The sequence below is a fragment of the Leptonychotes weddellii genome, chromosome 5 (genome assembly GCF_054177405.1).
Source record: "Leptonychotes weddellii isolate Sample4059 chromosome 5, ASM5417740v2, whole genome shotgun sequence".
In the NCBI taxonomy this organism is placed as follows: Eukaryota; Metazoa; Chordata; class Mammalia; order Carnivora; family Phocidae; genus Leptonychotes; species Leptonychotes weddellii.
In genome coordinates, this window is record NC_138373.1 from 23,652,362 (window position 1) to 23,668,092 (window position 15,731).

At 40.5% G+C, this 15,731-nt stretch overlaps 1 long non-coding RNA gene across 2 annotated transcripts in view; it reads right to left on the bottom strand.

The window, feature by feature from the left end:
* Positions 1 to 15,731, bottom strand: part of LOC145721574 (uncharacterized) — a 424,011-nt gene that overhangs the window by 167,396 nt on the left and 240,884 nt on the right. For both annotated transcript variants that reach the window (XR_014145330.1, XR_014145331.1), the window contains exon 3: positions 6,923 to 7,080. This is a non-coding gene — a long non-coding RNA (uncharacterized LOC145721574). The remainder of the gene's footprint in view (positions 1 to 6,922; positions 7,081 to 15,731) is intronic.

A 15,731-nucleotide genomic window follows, 5' to 3' on the forward strand; every position in this document is an offset into this window, starting at 1 on the left:
TGCGGGGGCTTCCACTGACTAAGAGGCATAAAAGTAACTTCTGGGATGATAGAAATATTCTGTATCTTGACCCTGAATGGTGGTGGGTACACAAGTAGGAATATATGTAAGAATTCACCGAATTTTGCACATATGAAATGTGTCCTTTGCTTTGTGTATATTATATCAAAATAAAATATTTAAAAACAAATCCTGTCAGCTGGGTCACTAAGGCTTCACTCACTAGAAACTCAGAATAATCGGAAAGCAAAAGGCCAGAAGACAAGGTTATCTTTTAAGTCAGCCTGTGGACCCTGCATACCTGGTAGATTCTTCTTTTTCAAAGACTTGAGCAGCCATTAGCTTTGCACTCACAGAGCTGCTGTCTGTCTCATCAGAATGCATGCCCCAAGGGAAGGGAACCATGATCTATTCATCTCCTTACCTCAGTACCTAGCAGAGTGCCTGGCTTAGAGTAGACACTCAGAAAGTATCAATGGGCAGTTGAAAGAGTGGGTGTATGAAAAAATGAACATAGCACACACAAATATGATCTATGCCCACAATCTAGAAAGCTGCTGCTGGACTATGAGCTGTAAGACAATGTTTAGGCAGCATCACGTAGACCAGGGATTCTCAGTCTGGGGAAATGTGGCTTCCCAGGAGACATTTGGCAATTTCTGGAGATATTTTTGTTTATTAAAAGCAGGGGCTGGGGGGAGGCTACTGCACCTGGGATGATGCTAAATATCCTACAATGCACAGGACAGCAGACAGCCTCCTCTCCAACACACACACACACACATTATCCAACACAAAATGTCAATAGCATTGAGGTTGAGAAACCCTGGTTCAGAGGAACAGGTAGTAAACACAGAAAAAAAGGCTTGATGTCAACTGGCTACTCGTGAGCTGTGTGACTTTAAGTTACGAAACTTCTCAGAGCTTTGTCCCTTGTACAAATAAGGCTGATGCCTACCTTAATGGTATTTGAGAGGATTAAACGACCTCAGCTATGTGAAGAGTCTGGTTCCAAACAGGAGTCTGGTGAGATTTGGTTCCCTTCCTTTCCCTAGAGTCACTGGTGGGCAATTTTTAATAAGAGATACAGTCATTAAGCATTGCTTCTTCTCTCTCTGCTTAAGGAACTATTGAAGAGTGAGGCAGCCTGTGAAGAATGCATTTTATTTGCCCAGTACATCAATAGCCCCTGTTCCTAATGAAATGCATTATTAAAAGATAAAGTCAACATATTCAGAACTCAGGCCCACGTCGCATCCCAATGTAATCTGCCACTCTCCCAGCATTGCAGGTGTCCTGTAAGCTTGCCTCTGAAACACCAATTCTGATTTCTCTGCTCTCCCTCGATTTTCTCTAAACAGGCACAAACACACTGGGTTCCTGGGAGATAGGGAGCAGAGCTTCATACAATGCCAGTACTCTGTGCAAACGGCAGAAACACCACAAAGAAAAAGCTCAGCTTTGTTCTTTCCAAGTGGGAAGTGGAATTTCCCGCAGGGCTCAATCTAAGGCTTCCTTCCTTCCTACTCCTCCCCCCACCTTTATGTATTTGTAAGAGTGACTGGCCCCTAAGCAATCCTATGCTGAAATCTTATGAACTGATTATTATTTAGTTTGCTGTCCTTGGTGCTGAAAAAGTTTCACTGTGCTGAGGGTGTCAGGGTCACTTTTGCATCTCTATTATTCATTCTGACCAGGAAATATAAGACAGAACACTAAAATACATTTCCACATTACTGTAGCAGATGCGTAATATGGAATATTTGAAAAACACATAGATAAAATAAAACAAAAAGGACTACTATTTACTGCAAGTATGCCACTTATCAGACATTGTTATTTATCTTATGAGGTATGTACCATATAGTCCCCATTTTTCAGATGAAGAGAACCGAGGCAATAACAATCCATTAGCCTGACCTTCCAGTGGCAACCACATTGACAATGGAAAAGAGCTGGGTTGCTTCACAGGCCAACCTGTCCACTTGGCTCTAGATCCTGTTTCCTTTCATCTTCGCAAAGATTCACCAGGTCTGGGGTCCTTGAATTATCATCCCCTTTGCTGCACCACCAGCTTCTCTCTTTCTACTGCACCATTCTCAGTCCGGCAGAAAAAGAAGCCAAAGCCCCTGACCATCACATTTCTCCAGACATTTCCTCATGCCTTTGTTCCTTTTCAAAACAAACAAACAAATGACACTCCAGAAAAGAGTGGTTTTGTCACCATTCCCACTTCTTCACCTCCCATCTTACATCTTTTCCAGAACACTCATCCACATCATGGCCCTATCCTAAATCAGGAATGGCCATCATATTGACAAATCCTATGGTCGCTTCTCTAAACTCTTGTTTTATTGCCCAGCAACATGTGACATAGATAATTACTATCATTTTGGAATACTTACTGTTTCCTCTTGACTGCTGTGTCACTAGTCACTACAAAAATCCCAGTTTTCCTCCTAACTCCAGAGCCCAGATTTTCAGTCTCCTTTCCTGGATCTTCATCTTCCTCTTGACATGAAATAGTGTCACAGGGCTCAGCCCTGGCAAGTGCGCTCTCCAAGTATACTCCTTAGCCCAGAAGTAATCTCATCTAACTCTATGGCTTTAAAAACCACCTATATATTGATGCCTCCTAAGTTTATATCTCCAGATCCAATGTCTACCTTGACCTCTAGACTTAGGAGGTCAAGTTCAATTGCCTCCCCAGTTTCTACCTGGATGTCTGTATCATCTCAAACCTAAGTTCAAAAATCAGAACTTCTGATTTTCCTTCCAAAGCTACCTTCTACTCCAGTCCTCCTCAATTTAGGAATTACCACAAACATCCATTTCTCAAAACAAAATCTTAGGGATCATCTTTGATTTTCCCTCACAGCTCACAACCAAACCCCCAGGCAAATTCCATAGACAGAGTCTACCAAACATATCCCAATTCTATCAACTTCTCCCCAGCTATAATGCCACTGTTTTAGCATCTCCATTATCCCTCCCCTGGATGGCTGAAATCCCCATATTCTATTTTAATGTTGTTTGAATAGGTGGGACACATGTTCAAACTCAAACTATAACAAAATATGTATACCTTTATTCTTCATTGGCCCATTCCCACCCCTATTTAGCTTTTCACATGTTAGCACATGATACATCCTGTTCTCCTCTCACTCTACCATATCTTTAGAGATATTTCCATATGAATACTTGCAGAAAGCTTCCTTACTCTTTATGTAGTTGCTTAGTATCCCATTATATGGCTGTAACAGAATGTATTCCAGTAACCTATCCTTTGACAGCTGGGTTTGCTATCACAAACGATACTGCAGTAACCTTTTATGTAGTATTTTTGTGTATGCAATTATATCCATATGATAAATTACCAGAAGATAAATTACCTTTGCTGAATCAAAGGGAACATGCAAAAGCCACTTACCTGCTTCCTCTGTTTTCTCTCTTGACCCCTACATTATATTTTCAAAAGCATCTGGGTGTTTTTAAAATGTTGATTATATTAGATCACTCCTTAGCTCAGAGGCCTCCAAGGCTTCCCATTACATATACATGAGATTTAAATGCCTTACTCATCCCAGTGTGTTAACTTACAGCACCTTTCCCAAAATACTATGTACTTTTGACATAGGTGAGATGGTGTCACACACATGACTTTACATCTTGGTTTTGTCCTCTAACATTACATTTAAAGATTTCTCCAGAAAATTATAAATTCTTTGCAAAGCGCCTTTTTTATGAATTTGGGATAATTTATCAAAGGGAAAGATTATAATGATTTCAATCACTCATTTTGTTAGATGTTTGGGTTGTTGCCATAGTTTTTATTTGGACTAATACAGTGATAAACATATTTAAGCATAGATGTTTGCCTATAAATTTGAATATTCACTAAAACTGGATTTATCAGGTTTAAAAGGGTAAGATGAGGTTAAGCCTTCAGATACTTTTTTGAAATAGCTTTTTGGAAAGATTGCAATAATTTACACACCTCCCAGCAATAAATCACCCCATCTTCAGCAGCTTTAATAGTTTTTCAGTATTTGCTAATTTGATAAATTAAATTGTTGTCTTTTATAACTAATGAAGTTAAATATTTTTATAGGGGATCTTTTAGTGATTAACAACAGCATTGTATCAACACCCATTTCTACAGGCTTAGGAAAGGTTTGGCTTTATCAAAGCATCACATAAGCTGACCGTGAATTTTCTGCAATAGAAAAAAATGTTAAACAACCTTATGGGATTACCACATAAGTACTGCTTGCTTCTCACCTGCTTTGAAGAAAGATGGACTTCTTTTATGGTGCAATTTCCAGGAAATGCATTATACCCCCCTCGTTTTCTTCATAGGATGTAATTTCCAGCACCACTGCTACACTTCCAAGAGTGAGGCATTTTTGAACCACTGGTGGATATTTTTAAGGGCCCATCACAAAGCTTCTGGTAGGGGCTTTTGTTTTGCATTTTATTGGACCATGCTTCTGTGCAGAATTTTGATCATCTCATTTTACCCCTTCCCCCAGAATGGAATCCATGAGTGTGTATCAGCAAAATGACATAACATAGCACGTCTCCTCTATAGTTAAGCTAACCTTAAAGCTAATCTTAAAATTTTCAATAACTGTCTCCCAAAACAAGGCCTTTTATCCAATGATATCAAATTAGCATGTTATAAGGGGTGCTGCACATAGCTTACACTGATTCACAGATGACTTTAAAAATTCAGCGAGGGTGCCTGGGTGGCTCAGTTGGTTAAGCGACTGCCTTCGGCTCAGGTCATGATCCCGGAGTCCCTGGATGGAGTCCCACATCGGGCTCCCTGCTCGGCAGGGAGTCTGCTTCTCTCTCTGACCCTCCCCCCTCTCATGTGCTCTCTCTCATTCTCTCTCACACAAATAAAAATTCAGCGAGCCAAGAAACCCACATTATTGATTCATGCTAACAAAACGATGAAGCACAGCTAATCTTTACAGCACACGATGGGCAGAATGACATTTACAAATGCAGACAGATGGAAACCAATTGGACATAATTCTTTAAGGATTAAACTGATGGCTGCAATTAGATGAGAAAAGGTGAGCAGTCTCACTGCTGGGACTTGAAACAGTCTCCGGGGTCTGGGCCTAATTTGGCCTCTCCCTTGGTTAACCATGATATCCCACTGACCAGCTAGTTGAGTGGAGTTTCCCACGGCTAGTCAAGTTTAATTAAATTGGTTTGTAAAGTACGCTGTGTTATTGCTTCAACTTGCTTCTTGGGCTTTTAATCACAAATGCTCTGAAGAAGGCCATGCTTAGGATCGTCAGAGTTGGATGCTATCACTGTAGGATACCAGATGAACCCACCAAAGTGCTTGTTGGGACAGAATATGAAAATATCCCTTCCCATCTGATTCTTTGTTGGAATTAAATACTCTGAGTCTGAATGAAGGGGAACTCCTTGGAATCTGATTTTTTTTGTTGTTTCCTTTTTTTTTTTTTTTTGGATTTTATTTATTTCTTTTAGAGAGAAGGAGAGAGAAAGAGAGAGAGAAAGCAGGTGGAGGAGAAGAGGGAGAGGGACAAGCAGACTCCGTGCTGAGCACAGAGCCCAACGGGGGGGTCAATCCCACAACCCCTGAGATCAGGACCCGAGCTGAAACCAATAGTCTGCCACTTAACCAAGTGAGCCACCCAGGCACCCCTCCTTTCTTTTTTTTTTTAAAAGAAGTACTTTTTTTTTTTTTAAGATTATTTATTTATTTATTTGACAGAGAGAGAGACACAGCGAGAGAGGGAAGACAAGCAGGGGGAGTGGAGAGGGAGAAGCAGGCTTCCCGCTGAGCAGGGAGTCCGATGCGGGGCTCGATCCCAGGACCCTGGGATCATGACCTGAGCCGAAGGCAGGAGCTTAACAACTGAGCCACCCAGGCGCCCCACCCCTCCTTTCTTTTTAAAGAAATATTCAGGCCAGACTCACAACTCCCCATCTTAGAGAACAACTCTGCCATTTCTGAGCAGTTCTAAGGTTAGCCTGATAAACATCACCCAAAGAACAGAAAATCTTGATGACCTTCAAGATAACTCTGATCATCTTAAAATTCATAATGACTCTGGTTATCAGCAAAGCGGAACAGTGATGGAGTTAGAAGTGCTTTGCAGGCGTGGAGTGTAACAAAGCACCTGTGTTTGAAAATCAAATCCCATTCCTGTCACTTACACAGCAAGGGTTTAGTACATATTGTTCCTATGTCCTATAGTTCCCCCAGCCCACCTAGATCTGGCAGGGTTTCTTAGACTCTGCTGGGATGGCTCAGGGAAGCTCTTCTAAAAAATATAAAACACACCATCCTAAAACACCGTGGTCCACATTTGATTGTTTCTTGGTCTTCTCTTCCCTATCTTTCCAGAGCATTCCATACCTTCCCCACTCTTTGCTATGCACTTATATCTGGGGAACCAGCAAGAATATACCCAAAGAAAAACTCCAAGAGAGGACAATTGAAGAGACACTCATTAGCATATCTATAAGAGTTAGTACTCTTTCTGTGGAAAGTGAGCAAAAACCAAGCAGACAAAACCCGTGAATTATCCTGAGAAACAGAAGTATGTGTTTATCCTATCGAACACAGGCATTGCCAAAAGAGCATAAAATCTCCTTGATAGACTCAAACTCAGACCTACTAGTTTCAAAATTCATCATTTCTCTCACTCAGAGGAGATGGCATGTTTACGAGTTGTGGCGGTGTCTTACAGCAGAAATTGCCTCACTTTTGAAATCTGACCTTCATCGAGTCAAATCCTGTCTCCTGGACATCTGCGACAAGTAACTGAGTCTCACCTAGTCTCGGTTTCCTTATCTGTGAAATGGAGAGAACAATGACCACGGTGTGACAGAACTCAAGGTTCAGTTTCTGTCCATCTTTCAACCCTACCTTTCTCTGTGCAAGCTTCATTCTTAGGATGCAAGGGGGGCTTCCAGCTTCTCCAGGTTCAAATCCAGCTGAAATGAGGAAGGCTCCTGCAAAGTCCTGGCTGACTGAAGTCTGAGAGTCCTGTTCAACCCAAATTCATGGAGTGAACACCTCCAAAGCTGCATGGGTAGAAAGACAGAAGTGAGGAATTCCCAACCAAAATAGGGGGCTGTGGCTTGAAATGGAAAAATGGATGCGCCAGACGCAAAGCACAAATGTTTGCCAAGTTTGCCCAAAGGGAAATCAATGGTAACCTTCTCTATGCCAATGTTTTTTAACTTGGTTGCAGATTAGAATCACCTGGGGAGATTGTAAATAAAACAAAACAAACAAAACACTCTCTGGGCTCTAACCCCAGAAAGGTTAAATCAAAACAACCTGAATGAGAACTAGATGTTGGTGTTTTTTAAGCACCCCAGCCAATTCTAATATTTTGCCAGGGGTTAAGAACTCTGTCTATGTAGATATGTATAGATATAGACCTTCATACAAACCACACATCCATATGGGATGTTTGGGCACGGGACTTTCTTTTAAAAGCTATTCTATAGAATCAAAATCAGAATTCCCATCTAAGAAGTTCAAAAGACTACAAAGTTAAAAGAGACTAGGATCTTGTGAATGTCATTATTTCCCCAGTAATTAAAGATCTTCAGAGTTTTGAATGATCTGAATGAGTTGCAGCCTCTGATCAAAATATGAATCAGCTAAAGTGCACTCTGATGTTGTCCAGTTTTTTTTTTCTTGTACATCTCTAATGACTGTGAACTCATGACTTTATGGAGGAACAAAGTCCAATTTTGGAATTTCTTCCATAGCTCTGACTTCCTGAGACCTACATATTCAGTTTAGAATTCTGATCTAGAAGTTCTACAAAATCACTCTAATCTCTCTGTCTCTATCTCCCCGCCTCTGTCTCTCTCTCTGTCTCTCTCTCTCTCCATGGCAATCAGCACTTCAACTTTTTCCCCAGTCTAATCTCCTCATCTATTCCTCATGTAGGAATATGCTGCAACTTTTACTGGGACCACACTTGTCTGGATGCACTCCAGGTAATCTGTATGCCTCAAATTGTACTCCTGGTTATCGGACACAATGCACACAGCTAGTGAGAGAGCTGGAGGTTGATCCAGGTTCATTTTTAACTACTACATTATTATGCCACCTATAGTAAAAAAAAGAAAAAATGGATGGGGAGCAGTTAATAAAACTGAGGAAATTGGAAAACAAATCAGAGAAATAAACCCAAGCAAACGGGTTGGCAATAAATGTAATTTTTTTAAGCTCCCTAATGAAAAGTCAGAGATTCTGAGATTGGGTCAAAATTTGAATCGAGCCTTATTCTGTTTACATTGGCCAGACCTAAAATAAAATCACTTATTTGGGTTAGATGCAAAAGAATAAGCAAAGAGGTGCCAGTCTATTGCAAACAAAAGTTAAGCCAGGGGCTGCAAAATGAATGTCAGGCACTGTAGGATTCAAGTAAAATATCTTAAAATAGAACAGATTATTTACACTGATAAATATGCAATGCACAAGGCAGACCAATAGTCATAAATGTTTACTTACTGAAATCGTTAAATACCTAAAGCTAAATTACTAGCAATATAGGGGGCAGATGATATAAACACTTTGGTGCTGGGAGATTTTAACACTCAAGAGTTTTTGACAGATTAAGTAGACCAATAAATAAGGATGTAAGGGATCTTGATAATACAATATTGATTGAACAGACTTTTAAATATTACATCAAGAAGATAATGAAACTTCTTTCAAGAGATCAATTAATACAATTTCCCAAATTTATATAATATTAGGTCATACACACTAGTTCAGGTCACATTCTCTGAGCATATATAGAGAACATAGAAGCGTATATAAAATATAGAGAGAAATTATAGTTTTCTGGGCATATATAATGGAAAATACTCTTTAAAACCCAATGAACAAAGAAAAACTAGAAAAGTCCAAGCCTTTACAAATTAAAAGTCTCCTTCCTAAATAACATGTTGGTAAAGAGAAAATTAAAACACTGGTTATAGATTATTTAGAAATAACTTATCTGAGAAAACAGAATACAAAAATGTGATGGTCCAAGATTTTGGCCTGAAATTTTATTATCAAGCAAGAAAGGATGAAGAGAAATGAACTAAAGAAAGCACATTAATTTTTTTCAAAGGTGGCAAGTGAAAAATAAGAAAAGTATAAGAAAGAAATGAAGGGGAGATTTTTAAAAACTCAATAATTTAAGAAAACAAATAACCTGTATAGTGAATACATAAACCTGAATGCTATTTTATTTGTAAACAGAAATATTAAAAAAAATTAGAAAACAGAATAATAGCAAATACTATTAGTTTTGTGCCTGGTGGTGGTTAACTCTTATTAACCATGTTACGAGGAGGATACTGTTATTATCTTCATTTTACAAATGAAGAAATTGAGAAGAATTGATGAACCTAAGATCATGTAGAAGAGGTGAGATCAAAATCCTGGTACCCTGCTCTGGGACTCACTTCTGACCCATGCTTTAGTTAGCCTCTCAACACAAGGGAGAATTAATAGAATAAAAAACTATAAATTCATAAATTAGAAGATAATGCAATGTATAATAAATACAAAATCATATACCAAATAAATTTGAAATTTTTAATGATACTGATGGGTGTTCTAGGAAAATATAAATGATAAAAAATTGACTCAGTGGGAATCCGAGTAGAACTTTGGTAGAAATTGGAGTAAGTCATATAAAAATCACCTCTGCAGAAGATACGTGGCCCAAATTATTCTAAATGTTAACTATTTCAACATTTTAATAGTAAGTAGGTCTCGTGTTATGTTAGGAAGAAATAAAAAGAGAAAATGTGCCCTAATTTCTTTAGTGGGGTTGGCATGCATCTGCTGCTAAGAGCTAGTTAACTACAGCCAAAGAAGGAGGAAGCTCTAGTCCAATCTTACTTATTGATATAGATATAAACACATTAAATAAAATACCAGCAAGCACGACTCAGCTGTACTTCAGAAGGGTAATTTACCATGACCAAGTGGATTTTACTCCAGGAAACCAAGGATGATTTACCATTAGGAGTCACTTAATATTCAAAACTCTATTAACATAACTTATCATACCAGTGGGTCAAAGAGGAAAGACCATAATCAAATACCTAAAGGTTTTGACAAAATTCTGTATTCATCTCTGACTTAAATCTTGGAATTGAGAAATACTTCGTTAACCTTGTAAAGAACGGCTCTCACGTATCAACAGCCAACACTGTATCCACCTACAAACACCAGAAACACTCCCACTGAAGTCCTGGACAAAACAAAGGTCCCAGGGCACCTGGGTGGCTCAGTTGGTTAAGCATCTGCCTTTGGCTCAGGTCATGATCCCAGGGTCCAGGGAATGAGCAACCCCCCCAAAATTGGGCTCCCTGCTCAGGGCGTAGCCTGGTTCTCCCTCTCCCTTGCCCCTCCCCCTGCTTGTGCTCTCTCTCTCTCTCAAATAAATAAAATCTTTTTAATACATAAATAATAAATTTTAAAAAACAAAGGTCCCTGCTTTTCAATGGTTTAGATATTTAAAAAGATAAGCAAAAAAACCCAAAATATTAGGTTACAGATTAAAATGACAATGAGCTGTCACATCTCACCTGTTGGATGGCTATTACCAAAAAGACAAAGGACCACAAGTGTTGGTCAGGCTGTGGAGAAACCGTAAGCCTGGTGCACCGTTGCTGGGAACATAAATTGGTGCAACCACTATGGAAAATGGTATGGAAGTTTCTCAAAAAATTACAAACAGAACTACCTTATGATCCAGCAATCTCACTTCTGGGTGTTTATCCAAAAGAACTGAAATCAGGATCTCAAAGAGATGCATGCATTCTTGTGTCATTACAGCAGGATTCACAAAAGCCAAGATATGGAAATAACCTAAATGTCCATCAACTGGTGGATGGATCAAGAAAATATATATATATATATATATATATATATGCAACGGAATATTATTCAGCCTTAAAAAAAAAGGAAAAAAGGAAATCCTGCCACATGCAACAACATGCATGAATGTTGAGGACATTATGGTAAGTGAAATAAACCAGTCACAGAAGGACCAAACACTGTGTGGTTTCAGATGAGGCATCTAAAGAGTCCCACTCATACAGAGGAAGAGTAGAATGGGGATTGCCAAGGGCTGTGGGGAGGAGGGAAGAGTGAGCTGCTGTTCAACTCATACCAAGTTTCAGTTTTGCAAGATGAATATGTTCTGGAGATCTGCTGGACCACAGTGCACCTACAGATAACAGCATTGTATTGTACACTTAGAAATTTGTTAAGAAGGTAGCTCTCATGTTAAGCATTCTTTCCACAATAAAAATGTAATTTCCTATTAAAAATAGAAATTCCTGGATGCTTTGACTTTTAGTAAAATGGTTCAGAATCAAATATAAATTTTTAAAATGTTAAAACATTTTTAAAAGATTGGCTTAATGCCAGTTGGACACACACACACACACACCCTGGCATTAGATTTGGGTCTGGATCCCAGCTGCATCATTCACTAGCAATTCAACACCATTTTGGTAAATTACTTAGCTGGTACGAGTGTCGGATTCCTGTGTCCGAGGAACAATGAACCTGCCCCATAAAGGACAGTGAGGATTACACAAGCAGACGTGGGCAGAGCCCTTGGCGTGGGGGCCTGATACATGGCAAAGGCTGAAAACACCACTGCCCGTAGGATTAGTCACAAGTGATATGAGCATAGCTCTAGAAAACAGAGTAAAGTCAACTGGAAAATAATCGGAAGTATGAAAAAGTTCAACAGGATGGACAGAGGCAATGTAAAGACCTACAAATAGCAGTGAAAATCAGTTAGAAAACAGAACTCCCCAAGTTTCCTGCTCTCTGTTGCCGGCACTTGGCACAGAGTCCCTTCTCATGCCATCTCTGTCCCATCCCTGTCTGGTGACAACTTGTAATTATCATTTAGATTTCAACCAGTCCTCAGCCTCTTGTGGAAGCTTTTCCTGACCTCCAGGTCAAACACCCTACCATCTACTCCTTCACTAAGAGCATCTCCTTTGCAGCTTATTGAAGCAGAAATTCCATATTTATTTGTGGCATTATTGGATGAATGACCATTTTCCCCTCAAGACTTAGGTTCTTAGACTATGTAGCTTCTAAAAATTATGTTCACATAAAAAGATTTAATGTCTGTCTACACGCTATTTATATCATTTTAAAATGTATCCTGTAAGTCAGTATCTAACCATCCAACCCTAATTTTCAAAAGCATACATTGATATCCACATATATAAAAGAATACAAAGATATGCAAAGCACAGCATCATATTAACAGCGACACGAGATGCCTTACTTTTAACATTTCTTTCTTTTTAATATTCTGCAATACTTTCACATGTTTAGTATAACATAATACTTCTCTCCTTTAAATGATACACAGGGACTTATCAAATACCAAAATTTCCCCAAAACTTAAAATAGATACACTTTTTATTTTTTAACCATCTGGTGACAGGTGTTCAGGTGGCCAGTCACTGCTGCGGACCACATATAAACACAAAGATTACCTAAAAACGTCTCTCTTTCAGAAGATTATCTTCTGGGCCAATAAGGTATCATTCATACAGGAGAGAACGAAGAATTGAATATATAAAGAAAGCATTAGCAATGATGATAAAAGCTGGAGAAGTATTTTAGTTTGTCAAATACAAGAACAAGCCCGTCTTTCAGCCCCCAGAGAATCACACACGTAACACCCCTTCAGCGAAACACGTGCGCACGCACATGCGCACGCACGCGCCCCAAGCCCAATACGTCATCAGGTATACACTGAGCATCTACCATGTGGCTCAGCCCTGTGCTAGCTGCTCCAAGGACTTACTCCCTGTTTTCAATGAAGTCGTTGGTGACTGAGACCCACACGTGGAAGAAAGAGAACCAACAGCATAAAATGGGAAGCAAATACCGACAAATAAGTGGTAGACAGTAGCTTTGCACATTTGCAGAGCGAGACCTTCCCACCGGGCATGGGCTGCCAGCAGGACTCCCAGTGGTGGTGTGAATCAACAACATTGCTGTTTCCATTGCACTCGCACAAATAGACGAATGGATGGAGGAACTCCCGTGCTAAGAAAATGCAAACACCTTCATCAGGTTCCACTCTCTCGCCACCTACCCACCTGGCACGCTGCCCCCTAGTCTGACTGTAGAGCCTGTGCCCATGCCAAGCACTCCTTGAAACATACTTCTCCTTCCATCTTTGGAGTTTGGTTCTGCTTCCTTCCCCAGCAGGAAGTCTTTCCTGGCTTCCCATGCCGGAGGCAAGGGCCCGCCTCTGTTCTCCCGGTCTCCTGTGGTCTTTCACTTACTGCTCTTGTCATCCTATACTGAACTTTCTCCTCACCTTCTCTGATTCGCCTGCTAGGGACAACTCTTACAGTCATGTTTTATGGATCTTAATATGCCTGAGTCCTAGCTCCTCTATGGCCCTGCACATACTCTGGGCGCAGGATATGACACTTTCACTGAAGGAAGGAGGGAATGAGGTGGTTCCATGCCCAGCACAGAGCCCAATACAGGGCTTGATCTCACGACTCTGAGATAATGACCTGAGCCGAAATCAAGAGTTGGACACTTAAACGACTGAGCCACCCAGGTGCCCCAGTGTGGACATATTTTATACACCTTCCCCATTAATTGATGCACTCTGTGATGACAGAGCCTGTGTCTCCTCTATCCTTGGCTCCCTCCTAGCTACCACCACACTGTAGATAACAAATAAATAGAGAGTGGGCGAATGGATAAATGCAGGATTAGTGGCCTGGAGTTGTTAGTCTGGTATTCATTCCCCCATGGCTGGACTTGGCAAATTTAAGCAGAGCAGAAGGGGAAGTGGTGAAGACAAGTTCTTGGATCTTATTCAGAGCTCAGATATTCCCATCACTGCATCTTTTATGGGTCGTGTTTTCACTCAGCCTATCAGGAAATGTATGTGATTTCCTGTCGGTATCTGAATGAACTTAAGGTGTCAGAAGAAACATGAGACTGTCATCTGAGGGAACGTCACTAATGAAATTCTTTCTGGAAACCCATCCTTCCAGGAGAGGGATGCAATGGCATCCATACTCTGTCTCATCGAAACACACCTCTGAAGAGAGAAGAGTAGATGGTCTCAGGTGAGGGGATGGTTGTTCTTGCTCTCTTACTTGGGGCCTCCCAGACACATTGTTTCTCTCCTGTCTGGGCTGGATCTTGGCAGTTCCTGCAGCAATAAGGGGAGTTATTTTGGGGAGGCAGTTGATACGTGGCTAGTCCTCCTACAGATCAGCAATAGCTGCTTGAAATGTTAAATGTCTCCCAGATGGAGACACTTAACATTTGTAGGAGGAATAATTTGGAGGAGAAAAAATGCATTTGTCTTTTTGGCATCCTGTGGATTCTGTTAGAGAAGAAAGAGAACACTGTGATTCCTGCCATCCACATGTCAGTATTTTCTTAGAATTTTGCAAGTCCCAATGACTGTGCTACTTCTTCTAGGGGTATCAAGTTTTGGATGTGCCGGAGCTCAAGGGAAAAGTGTATGGAACTGGAGTCTCATAGGTCAGACAGTTGCCAAATTTCCCAGAAACCATCCGAGTTTAGCCTCTTGTCCATCAGTGGCATATACTTCCATCATGTGGACCAGATGGTTTTTTTCTTTGGGTGTGATCTCTTAAGTACAGGGAAGGTTGCAAAGTATAGGGCAGACTGGTCTTGAACACCAGGAGTTAGGATGCATGAGTTCTGGCCTTGCTTCTGCCACTAACTTTCTTTGTGGTCATGGGCAAACCACCTTATCTCACAAAGCCTTGCTTTTCCCACCTGTGAGATAAAGGGGTTCGGTTAAATAACCTTTAAAATCCCCCTCTAATTGAAGAACACTGCTATTACTCTGCTACGGCAGAGTGACAGTGAGTGACATCATTGTAGGGAAACATGAACTTGTCCTTCAACTAGGAAGGGAAGGCTTCACTGAACTGCCCATCACGCCCACTACTCATGGAAGAGACTGAGTGCTTCACTCACAAAAAGGCTGAATCAGTGACCCTTTCCTACTTTATTACTTTTCCGAACACCATAGGATCTCCATGGCTCACCAGTAAGGCTCACCAGTAAGTCACGCCTTGGAGTAAGCACCTGCCTTTGGCACCAGACCGAATTAAAGCAGATAGAAAGCTGAGCAATAGCACTTAAAACCTGTAACTGAGTTGCAGATGTGCTCCCATGACATTGAGGTATGTAAAGAAAAGTGTCCCTTATTTATCTTCTATGACTAGTCTCACATTCTTTAGGAATTCCCACCTTCCTTTGGTAGATGGGTAGGCAAATGGAAGTAGGAGGATAAGTTTAGTCCAAAATACAGTAAGCTTGGTTCTGTTCAATAATGTAAACAATTATTATAGGAAAATCATACTTTTTTTTAAAAAGGATAATGTGGTCTTCCCTATTTCCTTCCTCTTGTCCCGATCATTCCTGAGAGATTGTGGGCACTGGGGAGAGGGGAAGAAAATGACCTTGGGTGCTTCTGTATTTCTCACTCCCCTGCTCTCTGCAGCAATGCACTGTGCCCAGCTGGTCACTGATCACTGATTGGGATCTGATGGAGAAGTGTGGAGCTGCTGAATTCAGGGACTGTCTTCTCATTTTTTCAGGACCCAGATTCTGACTCGACCCTATATTGGGCTGGATATACTTGATTTCAATG